The sequence below is a fragment of the Pteronotus mesoamericanus genome, unplaced genomic scaffold, assembly GCF_021234165.1.
Source record: "Pteronotus mesoamericanus isolate MK-2021 breed Mesoamerican mustached bat unplaced genomic scaffold, CSHL_Meso_final scaffold_118, whole genome shotgun sequence".
Lineage (NCBI taxonomy): Eukaryota > Metazoa > Chordata > Mammalia > Chiroptera > Mormoopidae > Pteronotus > Pteronotus mesoamericanus.
The window spans coordinates 12,363,714-12,379,603 of record NW_026555301.1 but is presented as its reverse complement, the minus strand read 5'-3'; positions in this window follow the sequence as shown (position 1 = coordinate 12,379,603).

The window sequence follows — 15,890 nt, the reverse complement described above, 5'->3', positions numbered from 1 at the left end:
TGCCTACCCTCTAGGTTCTGCTGTCTGTTCTTGGGGCTGGGACTCTAACGGATTGGCCAGGCCCTCCTGCTCTTCCTATTAGACCTGCTGATGAGAGGAACGAGGGATTTGGGAGGAGAAAAAGAAGGAATTTGCTTGCCGTTTTTCTGTTCCCATCAGCCCCCTGCAGTAACACCCTGCAGCCAGCTCCAGCTTCCAGCTTCCTGTGCCTGCCCCAGACTACAGCCTCACTGTACCCCACTGGGCATACCAGGGCATTGGGGCTGGTCAGGGCTGCCTGCTGGGCCACACACCCAGGCCATCCCAGCACCTGTCCCCACCAGGTCCTGTTCCTACTCAGTATCTGAGCACCTGCCATGCCACGCCCCTCCTCAGAAGCTCAGGCCACCCTGCAGGAGAGCCTTCTTCAGCTTGCAAGTTGGAGCAACGCCGCCTCTCCATTTTTGTCCCCTAGCCCGGGGAGTAGCAGTTGCTTCCTTGGTGGCTTTATGTCTGAGTTACCTTAGCATTCCCTCTTTGTCAGTTTAGCATTTTAACAACTGGCTGGATCCCTGTATTAAATCCCTCTGTCTGATGATGCCTCTGTGTCTTTTCTTGACTGCTAGGTTACTTGGTATCAGGAGTGGCCTCAGGAATCATCCTCAAAGATAAGTTTAAAGGGACAGAAAAAGTTTGTTTGCCATGGGCATTTGCGGCTAATTAAGCAATTTGTGGTCTCTTCTATTTACATCTCAATTTTAGCTCCTGCATCTGTGCCTGTCAGCTGTAGTATTGACATAAATGCCATTCTTGTTCAGCAGAGTAGTTGGGGATTAAAGATAGGACTTGGCAAGAAGCATCAGTTTGATTTATTTACCTCATGAGTTTAATTACAGTTCTACTCTGTTTTTCCAGTGTACTTGAAGGTTTTTCCTCCAATAGGTAGGATTTTGTGACAGTAGGACTAGGATTTTTAGTTTCTATAGTATTATCCTCCATAATTTTTTAGGGGTTGGTTATTCAATATCCATTTTGTGGATGGTTCTCATGGCTGGTGGCCTGTCTTGCCCACGTCATGACCCAATAGGCCATCATGTGACAAGCTGAAACTCAATTTCTTTCCTCCTGCGTTTTAAAGGGAATTCTATTAAACAGTTGTAAATACGCATTGTTTTTATAGCTCATTGTCTTAGATAAGTGGCTCATTTGATTCTGGCAGAAACTGAGATGAGTAGATACAGGTGTTAATGAATGTTGACTTATCCATGTAGCTGGAGAAGAACAAAATCCAAGAAAGTACAAATAAAAATTGCTTAAGACCCCAAGATCTGTAAATTTTGTTATGGCTGAAAAATCCTATTTTCAGTCTATGAACTTGATATTAAACTTAGTTGAAGTTCACCTTCATGGAGAATTCATAGTGGATTGAATGACTGGATGCAGTGAGGAAGTGAGTTATTCTGAATGTACAAATATCCATCCCTTTTTTTACTTTCTGGATCTTAGAGTGCTATTTCAAGTTGGTAGGCAGTTAATGATTTAAAGTTTTGAATTTTGAAATTGAGGGGTGAATATTAGTTGATGACAATAAAGCAAAGAGATTAGTCCTGTTTGTCTTTAGCTGTAAAACAAATTACCTACAATTAGTTGGGTTTTTGGTTTTGGGTTGGGTTTTTTTTTATGTGTGACTTGCATTACCAGGGATAGAGGAAGAAGTTGTCATATAGATTATTTATTACCTGGAAGTTGTAACTAGGCTCACAGACCGCAGATACAGGGAGGTAGGACATAATATACAAGCCTGTTGTTTATGTTCCAATACTGTAGTCAACAGAATTGAAATGTATTGCATGGTTGCTCAATTCAAGACTCTATGCTTAGGTGCTGTAGGGGATACACCCAAGATTAATACAGCAGTCACAGCCCTTCAGAAGTTCATCAAGTTCAGGAAACAGGCCTGTAACTGGAGTATGAGAGAGAGCTTCTGTCCTGAAAGAACGATGATACACAGTCCTGGGAAGCAAAGGAGGCAGAGCCAAGGCCAACGTGGGGAACCGTGAAAACCAGGGGACTAGTCTTCCTTGGCCTTCAGGAATGAGTAGGCTATTACTAGAGGCAAGGCAGGCATGAGGATCAGTGTATTCAAAAACCAAAGGGACTCTTTGATAAGAGTAGAATGTACATAATAAAGCATGAGTTGCTAGCTGTCCCAATCAGTTACAGCTCCCTAAATACTTGGCCGCAACCTGTAAATGTTTGATTAAGCCAGTTCTCATGATAAAGAGAGACAGCTACTAGAAATGTAGTTGAACTGTCTGCATGCACAAACAAAACCTAAAACATCTTATTCTAAAATTATTATTGAGAACGGTTCTGAGAGTAAGCCTTTGTATTTTTAGAAAGAGTGAACTGATGAGTTTGATCCATTTATCAACCAGTTATCTCTGTTCCATAGGCTTAAATCATAACCCTGTCTGACAAACTGAGGAGAATAAACCAGCCCAAATGCACCTGCCTTGGCAAAAACAGCTCACCCCGCATACCCGGGGAGGCAGCCAGTGTCCCCAGCACAATCCCCTGGCTGAGACAGCAGGAGCTCCCACTGCAGGGAGAGAACTTAATCAGCATTATTGACTGATTGCAGTGATTGGGTGTTTAACTTTTCATGGGCAAGATTAACAATAAATCCCCTGATTTTACTAGATCTCTTTCTTTTAAAAAAAGTGCAGACATTTCTGATGCCACTCCAAATACGGTTCAACAAATTCTTATGATTAAAATGGGATGCATTTCATTATATCAAAGAATGTAGATTCTTTGAAAAGACAAAGAATGCTACCTCATCAGGCAGACTCTAGTGCTAAAGCTCCGAGGAAGACTGTGGCCTCGATGTGTCTTAGACCTGTCAGTCCTTAGGGGTCATCAGCTTTACCTTTAGGATCAGCTAGTTAAGCCCACAGTTACCTCAGGGGCCCCTCAATCCAAAAATGATCTCTAACAATCTTGTTAAACCTCAGAAAACAGCTTTTCATTCCATAATTCAAAGCAAAATGTAATAGGGCACAGCCAGGGCCCCCCAAAGGATATTTGTAACAGTGTCCAGAAACTGGGGTGTCCAAGGGGAGAGACTGGCCCTGTGGGAGAGAAAAAGGGACACAGACTCTGGGAAACAATGTGAAGACCACGCAGGAAGAAAGAGGGGAGAAAGGACTCTTGCTAGCGGGCCTTGAGAAAGGTGCCACATGGTTTTGGATTAAGAGCTGCAGATCGCGGCGATGCAGCGGATGGCGCTGAGAACCACAGGAGGCCAGCCTAGCAGAGCCCCGGACTTCTGGCTTTTTTCTTCCGAAGGACAGTACTGTAACGGAGCACAGCCAGGGTCCCCCCAAAGGGTATTTGTAACGGGTTCCAGAGATTGGGGTGTCCAAGAAAAATATATTCTCCTCACCCCAGGGCAGGCTGCCATGGGGGATGGGAGCCTTGAGCAGAGCGTTGAGAGTCATTTTGTGTGTCAATAACAGGATAGCTTCATTCCTCATATGCAAAGAGGGTTATTTTGCATATCACCAAAGCTAATCAGGAAGGTTTCAAAGACTTAGAGGGACCTGCAGGAGAGACAAAGGGACACAGACTCTGGGGAACAGTGTGAAAACCGTGTGGGAAGAAAGAGCGGAGAAAGGACTCTTGCTAGTGGGCCGTGCGAAGGTGCCACATGGTTATGATAAGAGCTGGAGATCGCGGCGACGCAGTGGATGGTGCTGAGACCCGCGAGAGGCCTGCTTAGCTGAGCCCCGGACCTCTGTCCTTTTTCTTCTAAAGGACGGTACCCTGACTGGGCAAAGGGGGGAAGGCAGGACGGTGTGTGTGCTGGTGATTGTTTTCAAGGGATTTTGAGGTTTAAGGGTGACATTTAGCCATTAATCAAACCTGTATAACTTTTGAATAAATAATTCCTTTTCCTTTTCACCAAACTCTCATTCAGAGCCATAATTCCAAGGACGGCGGGCAAAGAACCCACAACCGAGGGACCCCGGGGAAGGAGGGTGTCCTTGTTTCAGTAATAGCATCTGGGCATCCCCCCCAACGGGTCCTTTTGTTCGGTAGCAGTACCCCTGACAGGCCTGACTGGCCAAACTGGGCAAAGCGGGGGAAGGCAGGACGGTGTGTGTGCTGGTGGTTGTTTTAAAGGGATTTTGAGGTTTAAGGGCGACATTTAGCCATTAATCAAACCTGTACAACTTTTAAATAAATAGTTCCTTTCCTTTTCACCAAACTCTGCCATTCAGAGCCATAGTTCCAAGGGCAGTGGGCAAAGGACCTACAACCAAGGGACCCCGGGGAAGGGGTGAGAGATCGTTGTTTTGGTAATAGCATCTGGGCAAACCACCCCTCTCCACAGGTCCATTTGTTCGGTAACAAAAGGGTTTCTGTATAAGTAGCTTGTTAGTTGGAATCCCATCAAATTATAATTGGTCATTCACAAGTGCAAATAACTGGATGTTAGACCTTGCCGTGAATTGAACACAAGAGAGCTTGGAGCAGGAGGGCACTGAGTAAAGGGGAATCATGAAAATAAGGTAGGAAAATGGTTTAGAAGGAAAATGAAGCCAAAGACCACTGGGCCGACTTCCATTTGGCTCTGTCTGCCTTCTGCCAGGCTGGGACAGAACTATCAGACATTCATCACACAGGCCATGTCCTCAAGGTCCTGCTGCCGCTCCTCACTCTCAGGTGACCGGTCTCTGACCACAGAACATCAGGCACCCAGGGGAATGTCTGCCCCAAGAGTGCACTGGATGGAGGTCCCTGCCCCATCCAGTCACCCCAGCCATGGTCCATCCAATCTCTCCCCTCACTTTCCTGCGTGTTCAAGTTTGCCCCTTAGCTCCAGCTAGCCCGTTCCCTGCACCTAAATTAGCTCAAATTTCCACATGTTGGGAAAGCTTTCTTCTGACCCCAGCTGGAGCCTGCACTCTCCTCTGAACCTAGTCTTTTTGAAAGATCCATTTACACTTGCTCACTCCACTCTCACACCTCAGGTTTCATTTCTGTCTACTGCCACCTGGCTTCCAACTGCAGCTCCACCAATACTCTGCTTGCCAATGTCACTGACTACTCACTCGCTCTGAAACCCAGTGAATGGATGAGCATTAGCATGCTTGTCTCTACAGCACTGAGCACTGCCAGGCCTACAGGCCCCTGGAATAACTCTCAGTGTCTAGCTGACCCTTAAAGTAAGTCTGTTTTCGTGAGCAGTAATACAAAATAGTGGTCAGGAACATGGCCTCCAAAGCTATATTGTGCAAGTTGGAATCTTGACCCAACCATTTCCCATCTATGTAATCATTTGGTAGGTTATTTAATTGTGTGCCTCAGTTTCCTTATTTGAGAAATGGGTGTAATATTAGATGCTAGATACTTCATAGGGTTGTTGTAGGGATTAAATGAGTATCCATAAACTTCTTGTAACAATTCTGGCACACAACCAGTTAATAGTAATTAACTATTACTGTTGTAAAATTTAAAAATAATTTTGGACTGACAGGAAATTACAAAAATAGTGGAGTTACCATGTACCCTTTCCCTAGTGATAGCATTTTAAATAACTAGTACTGAAACAGGGTATAGGGTGAGAGGTGCCCCCTGGGAAAATAGGAAACAACTCACACACTTTGGTTGGGGACTGGGTGAAGCAATGATACAGATTAAGATACTTTGCATATCTATAGCAACTTGGTAGCTAGTTTAATAGCTGTATTAATAGCTGTGCTACCACCTGGAGCAAGGTGGGCATGACTTTAAGGGTGTATCCTGACTCCTGACAAAGCCAGGGGAGGCGACTTCCCCCTGGATTACCCAGTCACTCTGGCCCTGACTGGCGATGGCAGTCGAATAATATAAACTATACAGAGGATTCGCAAATGTGGCTCATTGTGGGAGGAGTTCACATAAATGAGGTCATGTAGGAAGTTCCAGGTCAGGATTAAAACTAAGGTGGACAGCCAGGAGGGATTTGACCATGCAGCTTGGAAGGGAGCAGAAGAGCCATGAGGGAGGAATGGTGTAGTGGACATGAGCGGAGAAGCAAGCAAGCAAGCAACTCTGTAGTTTGCAGTCAGGATCCAGCCATGAGGCTTGGTGTAATAAGGAAGGGGACATGTTGCTGCTCCAGATGGGCCTGCTTTAGCTGACTCTGAAGACTCTCCCTTGCAAAATGCTGACCTGCTGCCTTGCAAACCCAGGCTCTATCTGGACTCTTGGGACTTATGTCTTTCCTGACTTTCGTGACTTCACCATGATCCAGTGCACCGCAGCACATGTACGCCTGGACTATAACATGGAAGGTGATGATAGAGTACCCCAGAGCCTGAAGAAGACAGCTGCTGCATGAGGACGGTGACTTTGGTACCTTCCAAAGGGACTGTAGAACTGTTGGCACATCCAGCTTAAAGTAAGAATAAGGGGAACTACTGGGTTTGCTTTTGGTTTATAATCTTTTGGGGAATGAGGGAAGTGCTGGGTCTTGTGGGAAAGGAAGGCTCCAAGCATAGGTGCTCTGAGGCCCCCCAAGGTTGGGATATTGTAAATAAAGAGCTGCCCCTTCCAACATTAATTTTTGGGTCATGCACCAAGGTACCATGTGAATAGGTCCCTGTCTGCTTGGTTACAGTACAATTATCAAAACCAGGAAATTCACATTAGTACAACACTAATAACTAAACTACAGACCTTATTCTAATTTTACCAGTTAATTTTTCTTAACAATTATGTTGTCCTCCCTCTGTCCTTTGAATTTACCCTCATCCTCTCTGCCTTGCTCAGCCTCTTGTGTGTGTACCACTTCCCAGCTCTCCTCAGCAGCTTGCTTTTCCAGGGCCGTCGGCTACGGGTCCCTTCCAGCTTCCACCCAGGCTTCCTCTCCTTCCTCAGCCTCCTTCTGTCTCTCAGTCAAAATAATAATTATGAAGATGATGAGGATGTCCTCTGTTGCCAGAAGGGAGGGGATTTGGGGGACTGGGTGCAAAAGGTAAAGGGACTGCGAGTACAGATTAGCAGTTAAACAATAGTCATGGGAGTAAAGTTCAGCATAGGAAATACAGTCAATAGTATTGTGACAGCTATGTATGGCGTCTGTTGGATATTGGAAATAGCAGGGGAAACACTTTGTAAAGTATATGATTATCTAACCACTATGCTGTACAGTTGAAACTAATACAAAATAATATTGAATGTCAACTGTAATTGAAAAAAATTTAGAAATAAAATTAATAATAATAATAATCACATTCTCTTTCCCAAATTCCTTCTTCCTTGGCTTCTGTGGCCCCTAATGACTGTCCTCAGACTATTTCTAAGCATCTCTTCTTCTGCTTGTCTTTTAGGTGTCATGCTTCCCAACGGAGGGCAGTCCTCTTGGCTCCCATCCAAGTTATTTCCTCATTTCTTTCACTTTATTGAGATTTTAATGGCCACATACTTCAAGGGAGATTGGCCTCTCTGCAGCCAAGGCAGTTGGTACACCCACTATGATAATTCCATCCATTTGCTGCTGATTTGTCTGGATGAGCATGTGACCACTGTCTTCGTTTTTTGCTTGTTTTTTCCGAAGATTATCTTGAAATCTATTTGACCTTTTTTTTAAATATATTGTTTTCATTTGTAGGAAACTTTACACAGTTAAGTCTTACTCTGTATGTACCAATTCATCCATCATCCATCGTTGCCACTGACGAGGATGTGTAACTGCCGATTTCCTTCGTGCATCTCTCTACACCGCAGGCTGGCTTGTGATTGTGTTTCTGTTCTCCACTGCTCAGCAGTCATTTCTCATATGATGAAACTTAATCAGAAACTAGATCCTCTGACCCTTGGATCACGCTGAACCTAAACCACTACCCGAGGAGAGAGGACTAGGCTGCTGCTCTGAGTCTTCCTTCAGCCACAGCTGGACAGAGGCAGTGGGGCTGAGGTGGGCGGAGCCCCCAGTGGCACATGACCACAGTTTTGCCAACAAAAAGGAGTTCAACTCAATGAGGTGGTTTCTGGGAAAGGGTTTTATTCCTAAAAAGAGACACAAACTGGTACCCTGGTCCTCTGGAATTAATCGTCTTCATGGCATGCTTAGAACTGCAGTAGCCATCTTAGAGCTGGGAAGGCATTGTGGCTCTGGACACTCAAAATATCAAAGAAGGCAGATGAGAAAAATGAATCCAAGTTTTTCCATTTTAGAAGGACTGAGTTAACTATGTCATCTTACTATGTAGCATGACAGTTACCCCACTTTTACTTGGGGTTGTCCTTGAGAACAGAAAACATCCTCATAACACCTCAGGGTTCTGTTCTCAGCGTACTTTTCAGTGCATATACTCACCCACGCCTGTGGCTCCACCTTTATGCCAATGTCTTCCAAATCTCTAGCCCAGATCACCCATGAGCTCCAAATACATAGATCAAGCCACCTCCTGGCACCTCAACCTTCTTCTGCCACACACACTTCAAAAACCAACATTAATTGAAACATATTACCTTCTACATATGAACCGGCCCCCTCCAACCAGTCCTCTGCTCTTCATATCTCAGTGAAAGGCACTGCCATGTACTAGTTTCCCAATTCTGAAACTTGAAAGTGATCCTAGACCTCTCCCTTTCCTGTTCTTTATATCCAATTGGTCTTCAAACCCCATTGAATTGATACTTCTCCTCTCCAGCCTTCTGCATTAGTTGAAACCTCATAGTTCTTCATTTGCATTCTTAAAATAGAATCACTGACTTGTGCATATATTCTAACTCTTCCTAAAAAAATACTCTCAAGTTGACTGTGACTATTAAATCTCCCTTTGTCATCCAAACACATTCAGAAATCCTATCATCTCTAGAACATTTTCCCCAAATTAAGAGATTCTCTCACAACTCTACCCAAGTTTCAAAGATAGTTCCTTTAATGGCTTGTAAACGGTAGTATGTTATGTATTTAATCAAGTCTCAGGGAGATGAGGAACTTGTCCCAGTTGTCAGAATTAACAAGGAGTAGAGCTAGGAGAGCCCCAAGTCCTCAGACTTCTTGTCTTCTTTCACAATCTTTGAAAAAAATTTACTGACCCTTAAATATATAGTAACATGTTTCTTAACAGAGACAGAAGGTAATATGGTGGTGTCAAGGGGCTGGATGGAGAAGGGTGGGGTGTTACTATTTAACGGGTAGAGAGTTTCAATTGGGAAAGATGAGAAAGTTCTGAAAATGAATGTGCTCCACAACAATGAATGTATACCTAAAAGCGGTTAAAATGGTGAATCTTATGTACATTTTACCACACACACAAAAAACTATTGAAATGGGGGAAAAAGATATCTTTGAAGAGATCAACAAAGTTGATAAACCGCTAGCCAAATTCATCAAGAAATAGAAGACACTAGTTACCCATATCTGGAGTGTAAGAAGGGACATCATTACAGACACTTAAAAGACATTAAAAGAAAGTAAAGCCATAAACTATTCTATGCCTATACATTTAACAAACTAGATAAAATGTACAAAGATCTTTAAAAATACAAACTGCCAAATCTCATTCAGAAAAAAATAAATACAGTACTTTCTCAACCTGCTAAAGATCACGTATAAAAATCCAACAGCTAACCTCATACTTGATGAAAGACTGATTGCTTTTCCTCTAAAATTAATGATACAATATTGGTACTTTAAATAGCACCATACTAGAAGTCTTAGCCTGCAATGAGGCAAGAAAAGGAAATAAATAAAATATAATCTCTATTCACAGATGGCATGATTGTCTTCATAGAAATTCACAAAGAATTTATAATAAAACTATTAGAACTAATAAGTGAGTTTAGCTAGGTCACAAGAAACAAAATAAATAGAAATAAATCATCTTTTTATTTATTAGTAACATGGAGAATGAATTTTTATACTATTTAAATAGCAAAAAAAAAGGAATTCTTAGGTATAAATGTAACAAAATGTACATAAGATCTCTATGCCAAAGACTACAAAATGCTAATGAAGTTTTTTAAAGTGCTGAATAAATAGAAATATATGATGTTTTATGGATTAGAGGACTCAGTATTGTAAAGATGTCCACTCTCCGCAGACTTATCTATATATTCAGCCCCAATCCAACCAAAATTCTGTAGGACTTTTTTATAGAAACCAGAAAGCTGACTTTAAACTACATGTAAAAGCAAATGAACTAGATTAAACAAAGAAATTTTGAAGAAAAACAATACAGAAGACCCACAGTACCTAATTTCAAGACTTAACTATAAATCTACGGTAATCAAGACATAATGGGGAAGAAAAAGGATAGACCTAGATGAATGGAGCAGAATTGAGTCAAGAAATAGACCCACATGTATTTGGTAAATTAATTTTCAACAAATGTGGGAAGAAGGAATTCAATGGAGAAAGGATAGTTTGTTGTATTTTTTTGGTAGGGAGATTTTTGTGTGTGAATGGTGCTTGAACAATTAGCTATTCATATTTTTAAGAACTTTGAATCTATACCTCTTATCCTATACAAAACTAACTCAAATAGGTCATAGACATAAATGTGTCACATAAAACTAAAAATCTAGAAAACATGAAGGAATCTTCAGCAAGGTCCTAGGTCCTCCCAGCCTCATGGAGCAGGTTGACCAGATTGTGGTGAAGAATAAATGAGACAGCGAAATGAAAGTGGCTAATACAGTCCTGCTCCTTTAAATACTGGTTTCTTTGTCACTTCTCTATCTCCCCCATAACTAATCCCCAAAATAACTTACCACAGCCTATTTTAGAAAAGCCATTAGAAATATTAAGTAATTGCGCATAAACTGAACATCAAGAATGATTCTGGATGGAACAACCTGGGTACTATTCATTCAGTCTAGCATTTTTATTAGGCTTTTTATTTTTCATAAAAATAAAGGCAGCCGACCATCTGCTTGGTACTTTTAAAACATATGATTGTTCTTATCAGCTACACAAATTTCCCACACTTCAAGCTGTTAAAACTGAACACAAGCTTCAAATATCTGCTGCTCAATGTTATCAAAAATTCTGTGGTGTGGCGCTCAAGAGTGACACTCTGTTCTTTTTTTTTTCCTTTTTTCTTTTCTTTTCTTTTCTTTTTTTTAAGCATTATTCTCCAGGTCAGTATAGCTCATTGGAAAGCTAGGTAAAGAAACCCATGGTCTTGACTTCCTGGAATTGTCTTCATGCCTTGAAGTGGAATTCAACTAACATGGATAACCTTTGGAAAACTCTTGTGGGACCCATTATTACCTTTAATGAGAGGTGTTGTTGAGTACATTGTAGTACTAAATTTCTATTTTTTTCTTTACTTTATTGTAGAGTATATATTCATTAAGCCGCTGCAAATTCCTTGGGAAATGATATGACTGTAATACAATAAAATGTTTTAGTGGTCCTGCAATAATCGCTGAAGTGCTTCTGCAATAATGCAAATTGTCCATTAGGAGGAGCCAGAGCACTAATGATAAAAACTGCAAGTCCAAAATTGTGTACTTTCTAAATTAGAGCCCTTATTTTAATGCTTTTTATTATATAAAAGGCATATATAATCAAAATATATCATTTGATATTTATATATGGTAACATTTAGAAGAATGTAAATTTTTAAAATTATGGCCTACATTTTAGCAGTAACTGGAACAGCCCTAATGAATCAGCTTGAACTTGGGAATGTACTTAAACAGAGGCTGAAGATTTTAAGCATAAAGAAGTGTGAGAAGTAAACAGAGTGCAATAACAGTTTTAAAGATAAGTATCTTGATAAAATTTATTGTTTCCTTTTTAACTTAGGCGTCATTTAAGGAAAACAAAACTGTATTTTATTCACTAAATCTACTTGGCATTGGCTTTTTCATTTGTAGCAGGGACCACACTCAGATTGTGACTCGTGGCTGTGGACATGTATTGCAAGGCTGGTGGAGGAACTTAGTGCCACCGTGAGAAATGTGATGGGTAAGGAAGCCACAGAAGCATGAAAGGGAGGTAACAGGGACCATTTTCCAGAAAGTATCACAGTCCCTGCAAGACTGGAAAAAAAAATTTAAAGAGGACAAACAAAACAATGTCAAGTACTATGTGAGGAACAAAAGGCTGGAAGTATAAAAACTTTTTTAAAAGAAGAAAGAGGGAAAATTGGAGTAAACATTATAATGAATGTAGTAAGTATGTAACCTGGCCCCGACATCTCGAAGAGATATGGTCTAACTCATACCAGCTGGAAGCAAAGCATGATTTCTCCTGCTATATGATTGTGTTAGGTAATGATTAGGCTTGGGATGTAAGAAAAGGATACTAACTTTGCTCTGGTTTCTATCCTTAGCAAATGGGATTAGGCAGGGAGAATGCTTGGAGAGGCCAACAGGAGAAAAAAGGAGGTGATGAGAAAAGATTTTCTCCAGGTCTCTTAGGTGTGGGATCAACAACAGGTGGCCAGCTGTGACCACGGGGGGAAGGGGAGACAAGGATCCTGTGGACAGGAAAACGGTTTCTCAAGTCCCATCTCCCCCAAAGGTTTTTTGGTTTGGTTCTATTCTGTTTCACTCATTTTTCTTATTGCAGGATAACATATATAACAAAAAGAACATGAATCATAAATTGTATGGCATTTTTTTCTCAAAGTGAACAAGAAAGAGTAGCATCAAAACCACAGAAGTTATCTCCTACACACTATCCTAACTTCAAATGCAGTAACTAGTTTGCTGGGTTTTAAACTTTATATAAGTGAATCCTAAGGTACACTTTTGTGCTAGCTTCTTCCACACAACATTATATATGTGAGATTTATCTATGTTCTTGTGGCACGTCACAGTATGTTTATTCTTATTGCATATAGTAATCCACTGGGTGAATAAATCACCATTTATCTATTCTGTGTATATGAATATTCTCATAGTTTGGGGTTATTCAAAATCAGGCTGATAAGAACAGTCTGTTTTTGTGCTTTTGTTTTGTTTGTGTGTGTGTGTGTGTGTGTGTGAATATAGGTATGCATTTCTGTTGGGTATATTTAGAGTAGAATGGCTGGTCATAGGTGATATATATTCAGTTTTGACAAATGCTGAAAAAGAAGCTTCCCATAGTCTTGGTACCTATTTACAGTGTATGTGTATAACAGCAATTCTATCATTATGCTGCTGGTATTTAATAGTATTGAAACAAAAATAATCTCTTATACTAAAATACTAGAATTCTTAAAATATTCAACTAAATATTTAAGTAATTAAATAAATGTAATTATTAATTATAATCATATTGATATATTAAACAACTTAAAATTACGTGTCCTTTTTTCTTTTTCTCTTTTTTCATTTTCACCAATAACTTTATTGGTTTGGATACTTTGAGTATGTTGCCTATCTCCTGCTATTGGCTTCTAGTGGGTGGCCACTAGAAGGGCTCAACATCTTCCAATGCATAAGACAGCCCCACAGCAAAGAATTATTTGGCCAAAATGTCAATAGTACCAAGAAACTTTGCAAACCATTTTTGACATGTTTGATCAGTCACAGTGCTTTCTCCATCCTATCTTTTTCATTTTATCCATTCTCATGGGAATGTAGTGGTATTTCACTGTGCTTTTAGTGTTTTCCCTGTCTTTTTCCCATTCTTCTATTGAGTTGTCTGTTTTTTTCTTATTGATATATGGAAGCTCTTTACATATACTAGATATGACCCTAAAGTATTCTTACAGAGATATAAATGCTAACTCATGATATCAGAGGACCAATGTCTTTGAGTAGATAGGGAGGGCCTCAGGGAGAAAATTACAGCTGATGAGCTCTTACTTGGTGGCTGCTGGTGCAATGACAGAACCAGCTGAAATGGTCCTATCCCATTTAACAAGATACTGGGTTGTGTTTCACAGGAAATAGACCAAAACTGCAAGTCATGAAGCCAAAGTATCTACAGAGGAGAGAACTTTCACTCCAGCCACACCTGGAACCAGTCTCACATTCATGCATGCATACACATGAAACCAAAGGTCTGGGACAAAACTAGGATTTGAACGCCAGATACCTTTCAGAAGCAAAAGGTCAGTTGTCCAGAGTGATCTGGTGCTAATAACCATAAATTGTCAAACTCAAGATCTTCCAATTAAAACTTACCCCACCAACACTTCCACATACCTATTCCCTGTGACACCTTAAAAACCCACCTGAACGCTGGGTCACGAAGTTCAGGTTTTTCCAGTGCAAACTTCCCATTATCCATTGTGTAGCACTATACAGTAAATCACATTTTATTTCACTGCACTCAGTGTCAGAATAAGACTATCTGCAGTGCTGGGTGGACAAACTCTGCATCATTAAGCTAAGCTTCCCGGGATTGTGGTTCAGAAAGCATAAGATATCAACACCACTGATTGGGTTAATTCCAGGAAACAAGAGCATATGTTAAACTCATTTAAAAGAATATGGGGTAGTGATCCAAGATGGCAGCAAAGTTAGTGGAAGTTACACTCACCTTCTCCCAGAACCAAACAAAATTACAACTAAATTATAGAATAATCAACCTAAATAATCACCTAAAGACTAGGAGAACTAAAGTCTTAAAAGCAAGGATCCCAAGCTGGGCTCCATATTGCAGAGAAACAGAGCTGGAAAGAGGTGCCCCCATAACACCTGGCTGTAAAAATCAGTCAGAATTCTGTCTACCAGAGAGATACAGGAGTCTTCCAGGAACACAGATACCCTCTTACAGGGTAAACACATAAAGTCTCATTTGTGGGCACTAACCCTGGACTCCAACAAAAACAAACAGTGGCTCAGAGTGTCCAGCAGTCATACAGGGAGAGACTGGGTTATATGACTTCAAGGAGAGGTTTAGAAGGACAGCACCATTGTCCTTGTGCTGATGTAACAGTGGGGAATTGTAGCCCACCCACCATTCTTTGGACATTGTTTCTGTAAATGCTGACTCTAATATGCAGCTTGTAGATAAACAGCATATTTGTATAAGAACCCTTGGAACTAACTTCAACCATTGCACTCCAGCCTTCAGTCATCCCAGCTCTGGGTGATTTACTGACCTTCAACCATAAAACCAGGATGATATAAAATCAGGATAATGAAAACCAGGATGATGTACACCAGACCATCGACTCACCACTTTGAGGTCCTTATAGGAATGCACTCTGTTGGTCTACATGTAGAGACCTCTTCAAACACCTCCCCTTGATCTCTTTGTTCTTCTTTCCCTCCTTATAAAAACTTCTGCTTGCACTGAAATGTTAAGATTGGCTTTGAGACAAAAGTCTCCCAAATTCTCAGGTGACCAGCACTTGAAAAACCACTTCCCTACTTACCTAATTTGTCTCGTGAGTTTGACTTTCATTGTGGCAGAGCAGCTGAACCTGCATTTGGTTACACTCAGTCCTTCTCCCACACCCGCCGCAGGTGCTATCTTTCCTGGGTTGAGTAGTCCCTCAATGCCGGATCAGCCTGGAGAAATGCCCCTCCCACCCAATTCCCTGTGGCCCTGCCCTGCTACTCTCTTGGCCTTAAGAAGAGTCTGCTGCCTTCAGCCAGTTTGGACCCTTGGTGCAGACTTTCTTGGGAGGCTTTTGAGGAGGTCCATTTTTCCCCACTGAATGCCCAACCAGCACCACCCTTACTGTGCAGGGCCTTCCCTTGACACAGCCAAATTTTTAATCTCTTTTAGCCTGATGAACTCTATGGGCCTTACACTGACAACTCCCTGATACCCCCACCCCAACACAAAGGTTGAAAGGCTCTAGACAGGGGGCAGCTGACCTTGGTGAATGCTGAGACTTGCTGAGTGACCTAAGACCCAGCACCAGCACCAAGTTTGAATCTCTAGCAACATGATGAACAGCACTTGACCCTGCCTAGTGACTCATTGAGATCCTGCCTAATGCAACTAC